The sequence below is a fragment of the Hesperophylax consimilis genome, chromosome 23, assembly GCF_061612785.1.
Source record: "Hesperophylax consimilis isolate HC1 chromosome 23, BYU_Hcon_1.0, whole genome shotgun sequence".
Lineage (NCBI taxonomy): Eukaryota > Metazoa > Arthropoda > Insecta > Trichoptera > Limnephilidae > Hesperophylax > Hesperophylax consimilis.
Genome location: NC_142858.1, coordinates 12,441,942 through 12,457,036, shown reverse-complemented (window position 1 = coordinate 12,457,036; position 15,095 = coordinate 12,441,942). Strand labels below are relative to the sequence as shown.

Here is a 15,095-nt window from a genome sequence, read left to right as displayed (position 1 = left end):
GCACACATTAATGCCTGTGACAGACCACGCTATATTCTCGTGGCTTGGTCTATTTCAGCATATCGCTCGCCATACATTCCCATAGGTAGTGTATGGCGAGCGATATGCTAAAATAGGCCAAGCTATGATGCGTATAGCGCAATGTGTCGTCTGCCTAAAGGATCTTGATGCCAACCTGCGAACAGTATTCACATGTTGGCGTTGTCTCAACGTATATTTGGGGGACTTCAGAGTGTGTTATATATATATATTTTTTTTTTTTATAGTTAATACCTCACAAGAGTCCCAACTGCTCCCGTCTGGAGCCAGTGAGACTATGGCATCCCCAATTGGGGGATGTTGTGAGGCTGAAGGTAAGTGGGGAAGGGAAAGAGGAAGGTGGGGCAGTACCTGGCTATTCAGATCTAGTCACTAAACACGGCTAAAGCCATTTGGAGCAACGTTTCAATTCTGAATGGTGGTCTTACACCAGGGCGATACTGGTAGTATCTTCCACTCTGGAACGTGCCGCAAATATACTATATATTATTTTAATTAATTAATTGTGAAATAACACAAATCAATCAAATAAAATTTATTTGCGCACGCCGGGTTCGAACCCGCGACCTTCGGAATGGCAGTCCAATGCGTTACCACTGGACTATGCCGGCCGTCATTTATAGCCTTTAACTATTTCCTTCCCCTCCCCACTACCTTCAACCTCACAACATACCCGATTGGGGATGCCCAAGTCTTCTTGCGCGGCACTCCGATAATAGAAATAGAACTACCTATTCAAATAGAACTTTCTTCCAATTTAATAAGAATAACACATTTGAAACATGCTGTATGTAAGCAATGAATCTGTGTGACTACAGTGTTTTCATCAGCATTCGCTGCGATACCCAACACGATGCCTAGTTTTATAAATTAAATTCGTGTAAAGAAAAACACAGCGATGGTATTTCATTTTCCTCCACTTTATCTCCTCAAATAATAAAATGTCAATATTAGTGAAGTAGCCAATCTCTGTTGTTTGTCTCTTCATATATTATATCAGCTTTGTCTCTAAAAACAAACTGTCAAATAACTCGATCTATCTGGAAAAATTCCTTCGTGCTTCAAAATGTCGCTATTTCCCATTATCAGTTCTCTACGAATCCCCGGCAGTTCCTAAACCCACTCTTTAAAAAATAACACATTATTTCTCTTGAAATAAAACCGAAAAACCGAAATCCCTAAAATGTTTTGTAAATTTGATAAAGCACTTTAAAACTTTTTTTTATTGATGTCATCGTTATTTTTTTTATTTCGGTTGGGGGTCTGTCTGGCTGATTAACTCTGGTTCAATGAACTAGAATTTGCATTGAATTTAAGTGTAATTTTCAAAATTGGAGCTGATTTTTGCTGATTGGTCTTTCACCAGGACGACACTACATCCCTCTGAGGTATCTACCTACAACTTTAAAATTTAGCAAATAGGAATAGTATCAAATTTACTAATTTCGGTTGTCGGTGCGCAATTTTCCTTCGATTTCGGTTTCAAAAAGAATGCATACAACGAGACTGAGGAAATTATAGTTTACCAATTTCAATGTATACCTGAAATTCTATACATAAGTATAGGTTCACGTTATAAAAGTTGCAAAGTAATTGAATCGCGTCAAACGAAATATAGTGGCTTTATTTTTTACTGACTGTAGGTAAACAAATATGCAAATTTACAAAATAGAGAAGTTGTTGAACTTATCATATGGATAAAATCAAAGAAGATTTTTTTCAATAAAGGCATATTCTGTGGTTTCTTACTAAAACCCCTCATAAACAAGTTATATTGGACCACGCCACTCGAGAGCGGCTAATACAAACAAAACTTTAATAAAATAACATAAACAAAAACATTTTCAGGAAAACAACGACATAAGGCTGTTCCTACCCGGAGACATTGAACAAACTAAATACATGGTGTCTGGAATTTGTAGGGAAGATTCCAACACAATAAGCCAACTTCCCACTTCGGCCAAACCTCGATTTTTCTCCGTTTTTTCCGATTCTTGGCAGCTCTCAACCATCCAAAGCCGGCAGTTCTTTTTACGTCGTCACCCCGTCTCATCTGTGGACGACCACTATAAATTTGTCTCAATCATTCGATGATATTAAACATAAAACGGTAATTTGTTCGACGTGCTAAAAGATTGTGACGGGAATGTCGGTACCTTTGAAGAATTCATAATGTAATATTATCATTAGCCCTCATTATGAAGTTATAATAATTTCAGCACCCGAACACATTATATGTAAAAGTATTTTAAAAGGATTTTAAAATGAATTGTAGCAAAAGTTTTTGGTTATTTTCTGGCTATGAACCCTGGAGAGATAATACTTGACAAAGATGGTGGCATAAAATTTTGCTATTATTATCACCTTAGTAGTTGCTCCTTTCAGATTAGATAAATATAAGGGAGTTCTTGATTGTTGACCACTAAAGATAAAAGTGGAAAATCTTCGTTGTAAGCATATTGTTTCGCATAACACAATTATTCGCATGCATCACATAACTTTTATGCTGTTATGAAATTTACTAATTAAGCCACAAAGCTGCTGCGAGACACTTCATCGAAAATGTCCAGCATTAGAAGTGGGTTAGGAAAAATATACTGGAAGAGGGTGGAGCCTTTTGACGAGGAAAGGGGGAAAGAGGGCTACGTGACGTCTGGCACTGGCGGGGGCGCGGCTCACATGCAGCCCAGCTCGGGACAATCCCGATACCCCACAGTGTGGCCTTTTTAGGTCAGTGGACGAACTAGATTTATGGCCGATATTTAGGTTGCTTTTTAAACTCGGCTTGTGTGATACTGACAACCCAATGCGATTTGTAATAACAAAAGGTTAGTTTAGTTTTTTTTTAAAACCTTCATATTTGATGACCATCAAATCTACGGTCAGTGCCATTTTGAAATGATTAACATTTAATCGGTCCCCGTTATCGTGCACCCACTATCGCTTCGTTTAAACTTTCGAACAAATTGTGATCAGCTGACACGCACAACAACTTCATATTATGTTCTGCTTGACAGATCATCCAATTTGATCAACAGAATTGGCGATTAACGGGATTAATCGTTCAATTTTTTTTTAAATTTATAAGGCACAGATGGTCGATTTTATAGTCATCAAATTTGACGAAAGTTTGAAACAACCCAAACAGTTTACAGTTTGGGAGGCGGACATGTATACCGCCGCGCCGAGAACCATTCATCAGATAACCAACACCTCTGCTATTGGTGGCCCCAAGTGGTTCGCATTGTTTGGCGAATCAGGTGTGTGTCTTCATGGGATGAGGTTTGTCCAGGCCTTGGCTGCGGAGGCATTAGCTCACCAACTGTGTGGCAGAGCGATCGGGAGAGACCAGTAGAGGGAGACATTGAGACACAGAGTTAAAGAGAAAAAAAGGTTTGATTTTAATAGATTCCCCGAGATATTTCAATATTTTATGATACGAAAATTTTAATTTAAAGTGGATACAATCTGAAAGCGCTCACCAAGTTGCATTCAGAGAATTCAGACGGCCATACTATTGTTTCCAATAGATAACTGCGACCTTTGGCTAAAAATATAAACTCCGGTGCTTTCACATTGCATTTCTAATTGCAGTTTACGAGTTTGGACCCATTCGAAAAAATTGAGGGTCTTTCAATTTGAGAGGTTTACTGACATCTGTAAACGTTTATGCGTAGGTATAATTATAATATTACATTCATAGAGCGCAATTTAGTGATATTTCACCTAGCTTTACTATTCCTTTAATACTTAGCCGTTACTTTTCCCGTAAATAAAAAACACCAGTGTGAACAATGTAAACATACAAGTTTAGTAAATCACGATTTCTGGGAAGTGTGATAAAAATCTGTAGGTATCACGAAAGTAAAAAATTATAAATACATACCTACTAAAAAAAATTGCACGAATTAATTTATTTAGTAGTGTAATTGTTAAATCATCATGGTTAGAGAGGGTAAGGAATTAGTATCGAGTTAAGATAATAAAGATTTATTTTAAGGCGATGCACTACGTCGTGTAATATTTTTAATTGAGCCGCTATCAATAATAACCCTTAAATAGATGGCCATAAGGTTTAAATTCCCGCTTAACACCATCCGCCTGTTTTGATTTATGCAAGAAAAAAACATGGCCAAAAAGTGCCTTTTATTTTATTTTGTGGATGTTCAGGCATAAATATTTAATTTTTTTTCGATCATTTTATAGATAAATTTATTTGCCACATTATACAATAAAATCATAACCGAAAATGGGTTCGTAAGTAGGAGATTTTGAACTTTAAAGAGTTTTCATAGGCCTTATATATTATTTTTTCTGGGCTTATAAAAAGACTTACCTAAAAAATACTCGATTATTTCGAAGGCCAAGATGTATTCTACTCGCAGCATGTAATTAAAGCATCTGAAACATTTCTAGGCGACCAAATTTTCAAACCAAAAACACATGATTTTGCATTACTACTTATGGCATCGCATTAATTGTTTAATGTTAATTTGCTTACGCCCTCGCGTGTACTTTTTGCCAAAACATCGCAATACAAATATTATTATCACTGTTCGAAATTGCTCCAGGATTCCTGACAATAGTTTCTCATTTCACAGATTGTAAAATAAGGCGTCTAAATTGTTTGAAACATACAAAACGAGCGAGTCTGGTTAGTAAGAATTGCGTGAGGTTTGGTATCGAAATTCCGCGCGCCTAACCACCCTCCGGGGCAGCTTTGGGTTGAAGAGCTAAGGGCTGAGGGGTGGGGTAGGTAGGGCCTGTAGGGCAGGATAACGCATGCGCGTAGGTCCTTGCAAGCCCTACGCAATACTACACACCCACACCGCTAAAGGGATGGGAATATTTATACAGAACACCACACACAGTGTACTAGGCAGCTATATTTATATCGACACTCCTCGTTTTTGTTATCGCCCGCATATTCGGTATTTAGACCGTTTTACAACTCGCGCTCTCTGCTAGTGTTTGTATTTACTGGATTTAAACATTGTTCTAACAATGAACACGATGGCTGGCCGAGAGAGCGGTTCGATAACCCACAGCGAGGGCATGGGACTAATCATCGTGGATGATGAATGTGAAACATTATTTTGTAGTCGTTTCGTTTCACTTTCACTTACATATCTAAAGGAAACTAGCTACTTTGTTGAGTCGTTATTATTATTTGTAAGTATTGTACGTATATGTAAAATTTATGAATTAAAGGGGGATTCAATTAAATGTGTCATAAGTACGAAAATGCTGTACATTAAATACTGATAATTCGTTATCATCACACATAGTAAAACAACCAAACGCATTTAAAAACCAACTTCAAAATACGTTTTTTTGTTGAATAACTTATCAATAAAAACTTGATTATATTCACATTAAACAAGAAATGAGCATTCACCTCACATGAATGGATAACATTTCCAGTTAGAATATACCGACACTCACGTAATACAAAGTAAACACTGCTTTGTATGACAGGGAATAACGTTGGAATACTTCAAATCACAAGCAATAACTTTGTAATACTGTAAAACCACTAGCAATAACTTGGTAATACCGTAAAATCACTCGGAATTACTTTATTTTGAAACACACAACACACAAAAAAGCTGTGTTTTTACGTGATTTTGTGACACAAAACATTCAAACACGCAATGTTAAACGATGCACACAGCCGCGCCGGAGTAAACAAAAACACGTGTCTTTACGATTATTTAATATTGGTGACGAACCCACAACAACAACAGACTGAGTTGGAACGGATCAATCGGCAGGTGGCCCGGAGCGAAGCGGGTTCCGTGCGAACAGGCCAACGGGCGACTCGACAATGGCGCAACACAAGGAAAGAGCCGCCAACGCCGGGCGCGGGGACTGGGGCGCTATACGCTGTACTACGGCTCCTCTCTCTACTACACTACTACTAACTATTGACTCTCCCAAATCCCAAAAGCAGACAGTTAACCCTTTCAGCACCGAACTTTTGTTTCCCATCATAATAATAATAATATTTGGCTAATTTATGGTTCCATGACAAATCATCACACCGACAATTCAACACATCTTTGAAAAGTGATATAAAGTCATTATAACTATGAAAAAAAAACCTAACCTAACCTACTTAACCCAGTTAATAAAGTTTTTGTTTCATCACTTTCCATGACTTTATACAAATTTTTAAAGATGTGATGAATTATCATTATGATGATTTATCCGGTCACCATTTACAGTATCTGTCGCTGGAATAAAAATTGCAACCAAGCGATACGCAAAGTACGAGATATTTGTTAAAAAAAAATCAAGAGATCATTTTTTTCTTCGTGTTCCTCAGGAAGTACTCTGGTATTGAAAGAGTTAACGGCAACATGTTTTTTTTTTTAACATTTTTGTGAGTTCAAATGAGCGCTATTCTCAAAGTGTAAGCGGGATGACGAAAAAAGGATCATTGCATTCACTTGAATTTTGTAATTGTTTAATCTCGTATTCAACAACTTAACCCTATAGTCTTAGCGACATTCTCATAATAACTTGGTATGTATGAGAAACCTTTAAATATCGCTATTTATAAGGCTTCTCAAACCATCAGATAACATTGAAGCAATGAATATTGTTAGACAAGAAAAAAACATATATTTTTAAAAAATTGCTTTTTTATTTGGAGACTACTGTACAGGCCTGCGATTCTGGAATTAAACGATCAATCGTTTTCGTCTGCGCCGTCTTCGAGTGAAAAACTACTAGTCGTCGCGACTAACTTTTTCGAATGTTTCAATTTTACGTATTCTTGAGCGTCGAACGGTCGAAGTTGGTAGAAGAGATGATTATATTGGCACCCCTGTGAATATTGTCTATGTTTCTGATGTTTTTGGGATTTCTATGGTGTGACTGTCAAACAGACGACAGTTATTCGTTATTCAAAACAGAAATGGCTGCGGGACATATTACAAATTGCCAAAAGCAACTCTTAATTGAGCTTGTAAGCTCCGATAAAGACTTAGTAAGTGGGAATTTTTCACCCACTTTTACATTTGCGGAATCCGCGCGGTAAAACAAAAATTGACAGCTAGACTAAATTTTGACAGCCAATTCCATAGAAACGCCAACAACCTACCACTCGCTGCCCTGTTTCTACTGGTTACACCCAGTAGTTGTCGTGTGGAATGACTTTTGACGTTTGGCGTCGAAGTATGTACCTTCGACCAATTTCGGGAATTGCAACGACGACCAACGTACGTACTTTCGACGGCGATTACGAGCGCCCTCGATTCAGGAATAGAGCCCCAGAAAGCAGTAAATGAGGAAGAAAAGGCAAGAATTGAGATTGTTGAGAAGCAGGTTCCCGAACCTGGTATCTATTCGCATCTGGTCACAAAACAAACTAAACGCCATCTCAAAAAACATTATCGAAATTGCTATTCATTTTGTACCACTCGGCACAAATTATACGCACAGAATGGACAATTATACTTATTTAAACTAAAAACTAACCATCACACCGTCTCATCAGGCAGAGAGGTCGGACCGCCACACAACATATAACTGCAAAGCCTTGGCACACACTCTTTGCTTCATTCACATTCACACATCATCTCATACAATACATATATCTTCTGTTATTGTGACTCGGCCTGACTCAAGTATCTGTTTCACCTGAACTTTGCAGATCTTCCTCGGGCGTTCCCTACTTCTTCTACCATTCATATTCGCGTCATGTATTCTCGTTACAATAATTTCTTATGCCCAACATGCACAAACCAGCAAAGCGTCCCTTTCTTAATCTTACTCGTTACGCTTACATCAGCCTTGCATTTTTTTGCGAATCTCCACATTACACAATCATACATGGTTCTACCACACATACGCCTCAGGAATCACATCTCTACAGTATTCAGTCTACAATGTTATGTATGTACTTTTATACGTGGCCTTTCACATGTTTATATATTTTTAAGACAAATAACGTCTAAACGTGCACAACACATTAACAAAACTTTACTATGCAAGATGGAAAATAGTAGATAAGGAATAAAAATATAAATTTAATATTATACTATATTCTGAAACACGATTGTAAACACTGCTAAAGAGATAAGCTGATGAAATGCCGCGTTGGTTTGCCCGAACTAAGGTAAAAATTATCTCGCACTTTTAACATTTTCAAATAGAAAAACTCTTTCTTTCACAGTTAATCAATTGAATTGGCCTGTATGGAGACCATTTTATTTACATTGTTGGCGACATAAGTTAGTTTCAAATTATTATATTATTAACTAGCTGATCCCCGCCACGCGTTGATGTAGCTAAGGCTGTCTGTGCAGATAGCTTTTACGTTTTATATTTATTTTTAAAAGCAAAGTTTGTCCAACAGACGGCGCTGTTTTTACAATCAAGCATGTTTTTAAAAGTCACAGGTGACATCTGTATAATAAAGCTATATAAAAATACACGCGTATTTGAATGCAAAGTTGTGTCAAAATTTCAAAGCAATCAATGAAGAACTTTCGGAGATTTCTGATTTTGATCAAACGAACATTTAAACTTTTGTTTACATAGATTATTTGAAAAAAATATTATATTTTCAAATAGAACTACAATTTATTTTGTACAAAAATAATACTAAAAGTCGTGTCAGTGTAACGTGCCGCCATTCTACGCCAACGCGGGTCTGCTGCTGCTAGCGCGCTAGGTGTCTTCAATACTTACTAAAAACTTTTAAAAAACTGCCTACAACTGCCGGTATACCGCACCGGCCATAGACATATGAATATTAGTAGACCTGCCCTAAGTGATTAAAAGCGTATTATCCCCAATCCCCATACCGGTTCCATTGGAGCCGGCTGGGCTCGCGTATGGCCTCAAGTGAAATTTGAAAACGTGACGTCATCATTCTTGTGCGAACTATGGTCGAGGCATCATCGGTTCATTTTACGAAATAACACGGCAAAATGTTGACTTGTGATATGAAAACTTGTAAAAATAGATGTGAAAAAGAGAATAAACCCAATTGTCGTATTACATTCCATAAGTAAGCATTATTTTACTCTATTTTAAGCTTATTCACACCGTATTATATGGATCAGTTTTAGAAACATATACTATCACATCACAATGTAGCGATTCTCAAGTGTGCTCATCGTTGTTTACTGGGGTAAGTAAATTATGAAACATTTGTAAAAGTGTCTTAACTAAATACTCTGAAACTAACTACGACTCTGCAAACAGAAGAAATTTACTTTGCCGAATTTGGACTTCGCAAATTAGTTCATAACGTGGCGAGTAATTTGCGCTCCCATGTAAAAATGTCTATTCATTCAAAAGCAGATTTTACTTTTAAGAAGTAAATGGTGATATTATAATGCGAGATGCCTATTTACTGTCAGATTGATTTATTGACGAATCACAGTCAGCTTCACCCCCTTCGTTCTTCAACAGTTGATATTACCCCTCGCCATTATCTTCTCGTCTATTAATTCATATGTCTGTGGCACCGGCGCACGTAAGGACGGCTGAAGAAAGTACGGCGCCACAAATAGGTAAAAGCATTGTCTTCAAACTAATCAAAAATACATTTGAAACGTTATCTATTAACCAGTTCAAAATGAACAGCGAGAATTTATTTTGTGAACGCAACCATTTTTTCACTCGGCCAATATTGCAGTTGCACCTTATTCATTGACGGGGAACTAATTTCGTCCTATTTTCCCAATTTTAAAATCAGAAAATTTTCAACATGGATATTGAAGCATCAGGTATTTATTTCAATCTCATGTAATCATTTTAAGCTTAATGTGGATACAATATAGTTTTAAAAAAATTCCACCGAATTCCATGACATATTCTCACTTGTTCGAAAAAATATACGATGAGTAATATATGAAAGTTAAACGTATTATTGTTATTACTAGTTGAAAAATAACTTACAAGTTATATAAAAACTTTAAATATAGTGCCCTCCACTGCTTTGTTAAATCAAACGCATTCTTGTCAGGTAGTCTTAGCGACCCCGGTCTAAAGGTAATGAAGATTCAGAGGAAAAAACCACAATGTTAAAAAATTAACAGTTTTACAAGTTATAGTCATTTTTCACTTGAATCGTTACTATTATTTACCTATCTCACAAATCCAAAATACAGAAATAATTTAATATAAAATCTATATTTTAAATTAGAATACTACAATACCCCAACAAACCCTGATTAGATATATTTCTGAAAGATTTTCTTAGTTAAATCAAATAATCAAATAAAAATATTTTTGGCGTCGTAAATTAATAATTCGACCCAGTGTGCGGCGCTGCATACGACACAGCAATCGGCTAGAAGTTGCCGGAACTCGGTTAGTTGTAATAATAATAATAATATTTTGATGACTTGTACGGAGCCGTTTTTGTGCAAAATCACCTCTAGGGCGCTGTACAAATATATAATACATATCTTCAATGATCTATTTTATTACAATTTACTCGTCAAAATATTCGAAATTTATGTCTAACAGATCGTACTTCCGAGACGCGACGAGATAAGGTAATCAGAATACCCTTTTCGTGATTGAAAAATGCAAAAAAAATATTGTGAAACGCAGAAGTTAAATAATTCATATGTATTAAGAAGATTGTCTGTGGCGGTCAGCGGGCAGCCGAACACCGGGCGAGGGGCATTAATTTGATTTTTATGCAAAACTACAGTTTTATTCCGAGATTGATGAAAATTTACATATTTCCCTTTCAAAATTAGAGTAAGGTTAATGTCTAAGTCTGATTTAGAAAAACTCTGTGTAAGCACGGGTAACGCCGGGGACTTCAGCTAGCTAATACGTTTATATTTTATCCTCCTTACTAATAAAAGTATTTGTAATTTTATACCACTGATAAACAATTATTTACCATGCATTAATGGTTATTTATAGTTTAACAGTATGTAAGGCCCTGAGAACAAAATATTATTATTTTTGTAAGATATGTACAATGTCAACATTGTGATATGTAATTGTAGCAGTAATGAAATTGTCATCTACCTATGAGATAGGTATCGACCTACGTCGTAGTAGTACTTACATAATTTAACATTACTAAAGTAGGTACTTAATTATACTAACTCACCGAGGTTCAAGAATTAATGTTTTGACGTTTATTTAGGTGAAAATATGCAAAAAAATCATACATTTTGATAGAAAGAATAAATTTCACAATATTGGCTTACGTATAATATATCTAAATTACTACAAACGAAGCACATAAAGCAAAAATACACAGTCTAAGAAAAAGTTATCTACCTAATCTTCAACCCTAAAAAATTCCACAAGTACTTGAAAATAACTATAGGCATGAAAAGTACTTCCTTACATAAATTCTTCTAACTTACCTTAAAAGTTACCTTATGTTTATCATTGTTGGATTTTTTGTTATTTTTAATACTCATTCAAAAGAAGGCAGACGTTATATTCGTGTTTCCTTCTGTATCAGTTTGTATGTTGTACTTACTCTAGTCGCTCATCTAATTAACTAATTATAATTAGATTAACCCTTTATTGAGGCACGCTGACCACAGACAGCTCTTAGTAGATATTGCCTAAAGCCATTAACCATTACCTACAATAGTGGTGAGAACACTGAGAACGGTGGCCTTGGTAGGTAGCATCAAAAATCATTCCACTACAGAAAGGCGCAACAATACAATAATATAATATAACATCCTATATATAGTATGACATGTTTTAAATGGTAGAAAAAAGTGGTGGCGCTGCGACCGTTTAAAAGGTTTTAAATGTAGACACCAAGATAGCTCATGGGAAAATGAATGTGTGTTTAAAAAGAGCACAATGGCCTAAATGCATATTTTTTATTATAATTAAACCACTGCATGTTCAGAAATAAGTGGTACTTTCCGAAATGAGATGATTCTATTTCATACTTCAAGACATTTTATGTTAAAACTTATAACTACTTAAAGTTAAACGCGACGCTCGTTATAATCTACGTCCTCAAAGACGGCGATTGTTAATTGATTTTATTAGAATACGATTTTTGAAAGGTATTACTTTACTACAATATTAAGACAATTTATTGATTGCGCCCGTACGTACGCAATATGATTGGATTGAATCATCGTTGCAATATTGGCCTTTCTCGAAAGAGTTGAGTAAAGGAACAAAACTATTTATTCATATTCATATTGTGTATGTACGGGCGAAAAAAGAATTCGTCTTGATATTTTAAAGCATAACTTGCAAAACTTGTATTAAAGTGAAATAATTAAATTAGCGTCATATATGAAAGAGCAGATTATGAATTATTTTAAGTAAACTTTAAAAGGAACAGTTCCGCGGTCTGTTTCATACAAAACATTAATTTGTGTTCAATTTTCTATTTCCTTTATTTTTCAGGATTCAAGATATTTAATGAACTACCGACTGATGTCAAAGAAGTAAAAGCCTTGGTGCTTTTCGTGAGTTATGCGTAGATGCTATAAATAATAAGTTTAAGATGTAGTGTAAAGAGTGCCTAAAGTCATACAAATAAGTTGTTAGTAATTTTAACTAAATAAAAACATACAAAACTAAATAAAATAAGAAGGCGTTTTGGGTCAAAAATTTTAAATTCATTTTAGAGAAAATCGTGTTCCTACGTAAATTGCACATTCGTTAGTTAAATTTAATTTGTATTTTCAAAATGTATTTTTTTTATTCATAAAGAAGGTAGGGCAAATTATTTTTTTACTATAATTGCCAAAAGTACCTCTTTCTTTAGCCACAAATCCAAATAAAAGTTTTGTATGAAAAGAGCTGAGCAGCCGTTGCTCTTATTGATCAAGATCAACCTATAGAAAACCACTTCACTACAGCAAATGCTTCACCTACTGTACCTATTATATTATTTATTTGTTCCCGGTGCAAACAAAGCGCCAACGGAGATACAAAAAACGTTTAAAAATCATCGTTCGGGGAGGTCTTGAGAGCTATTTTTGTAAATAAACACGTCCCTAACACATCACCCTTTATAGCACATTCAAGATAGAAGCATGTTGCCCGTGTGCATTGGAACGGCGCAAAAGAATGCGTTGCCTCACAGAAAGCGACACATTCGAAATAGATTTGAAACTTGCAACTTTATAACATTTTAATGATGGGGATTGTAACGTATAAAAAGTAGTGTGTTTGTTAAAAGTAAGTATCTACATGTTAGGTTCTTGGCTCTTACTGTTCACGAAGGAATTTCGCATTGAAATTCCTGAAAACATGTTACGAAAAGCTATAAGTTTGCTGTATTTATGAAATACCCGCTTCTCCACACAATTTTAAAATATTTATATAAATAGAACATCTACCTTTCTTTTTCATGCGAAAGTTATTTTTTTTAGTCCAATATGATTGTATAATATTTTAAATAAATAAATTACATATTGTGAAACAACACATAGGGATTAGAACCTCCGGATTGTTGGTCAAGAGTCGAGAGCCTTACCTCTGGAAGGTCGTGTTTATAGTGCAGTACCGTATCTAAGTAGCACTATTAGTTACGTGCAAATGCGAATTTATATATTAATATTTGTCCAAATATAAAATGTATTAGTAGACTATAATTAACCTTCCAGCGGGCGCGCTGTCGTAAAATTTACGACAAACGCGCCTTATCGCTTCCCCCACTCTTGCGACTTAGTTGTAAGCATCGAGCTTCGAGCTATGCTAGAGTCAAATCAAATGTCAAACATTTACCGCATGATATAAATGCTTTTCTCAAAGTGAATTACGGTAGGGCAGTTGAACCGATAACAGAAGAAGAAAACGGAAGCATTCCAAAATGCGGTGTTTGTCGGTTATGTGCACTGGATAAGAAAAGATCCTCAGCATCAATGAAGTGTTGCCGTTGCCAGTCCTTTACATGCAAGAACCATTCTTCAGTTGAGGTGGTTTGTAACAATTGTAAGGATGAGAATATTGATTCTGACTAAACAGGTCGATAAAATATTTTGTTTAGAAATATTAACATGTTTAGAGTGTTGCTTCGTTTTTTTAAGAAAGTCAAAAATTTTATTTTTTAAGTACTGCCTATTATGATTTTTCATATCCTTAAAGAAATTCCCTAACGTTTGTATAAAGAAAACACCACTTACATGGAGAAAACTTGATGACTTAAAATTTACGACAAGCGCCCGCTCAAGGGAAATTTCTCAACGCGCCCGCTGGAAGGTTAAAAAACTTTTTTTAATAACTTACCAATATTTTTATCATTGTCTTGCAGGAATCAATGACTTCGGAGATTTTTCTACCTGAGGGAGTATGGTCACTACCCGTGGCTCTAACCCACTGAATTTGTCTTGGGTATGCTCGGATTGAACCATCTCCGGGTCAGAAGGGATGCGCAGTAATGTGCGCATTCCTACACATTTCTTCAGACTGATTTTTCGATGGTTCAAAAACTCGGATATGATGGATCATGAATTTATATCGACTGTGGTTTGGTGAAACCATTCAAGCCACAAAATGAAAACATTACAGAAGACGATAAAATGTTTTTTTCAAAATTCATGAAACTAATTAAAAATCTTGAAGTTCATACGAAAGTGGTTATTTATTTTCCGAAAAATTGATGATAAAGATTGCAATTCTATTGAGAAATATCCTATATATATTTGAGGGTTGAGTAATTTCGTCTAAGTTTTTTCGAAATAACCTAAAAAGAAGTACACTTGAAAGAAGGGTAAATGCAGTCCTCCATTAATGGAGGACTGCACACAGTTGTCGCTAACAAAAATTGTCCAATGAAGCGAAGCTAGCGGTCCACAATGGAGTGCTGGTACCTACCATGTTGTATGGCAGTGAGACATGTAACTGGCAGAGGAAGGATGAAAGTAGACTGAATGCTGTATAAATGAGATCTCTGAGGCGTATGTGCGTTAAAACCATATATGATCGTGTGAAAAATGTTAAGATGGACAAAGAATGCAAGGCTGATGTAAGCATAATTAGTAAAATTAAGAAAGGGACGCTTAGATGGTTTGAGCATGTAGAGAGAATGAGCGAAGAAAGGAGTGTATGGAGAATAAATGTCGCAAATGTGAAAG

General features: G+C 35.7%; 1 protein-coding gene across 10 annotated transcripts in view; it reads right to left on the bottom strand.

The window, feature by feature from the left end:
- LOC149412336 (5'-AMP-activated protein kinase subunit gamma-1-like) overlaps positions 1-15,095 on the bottom strand; it is a 334,414-nt gene that overhangs the window by 146,612 nt on the left and 172,707 nt on the right. Inside the window, exon 1 of one of the 10 annotated variants that reach the window (XM_089645904.1) lies at positions 5,438-5,842. The exons of 6 other annotated variants lie outside the window; for them this stretch is intronic. The gene's annotated coding sequence lies outside the window, so the exon portion shown is untranslated. Of the gene's footprint in view, positions 1-5,437; positions 5,843-15,095 lie in introns of those variants that run through there. 3 more of the 10 variants (XM_089645905.1, XM_089645906.1, XM_089645907.1) reach the window with 3 other exon arrangements.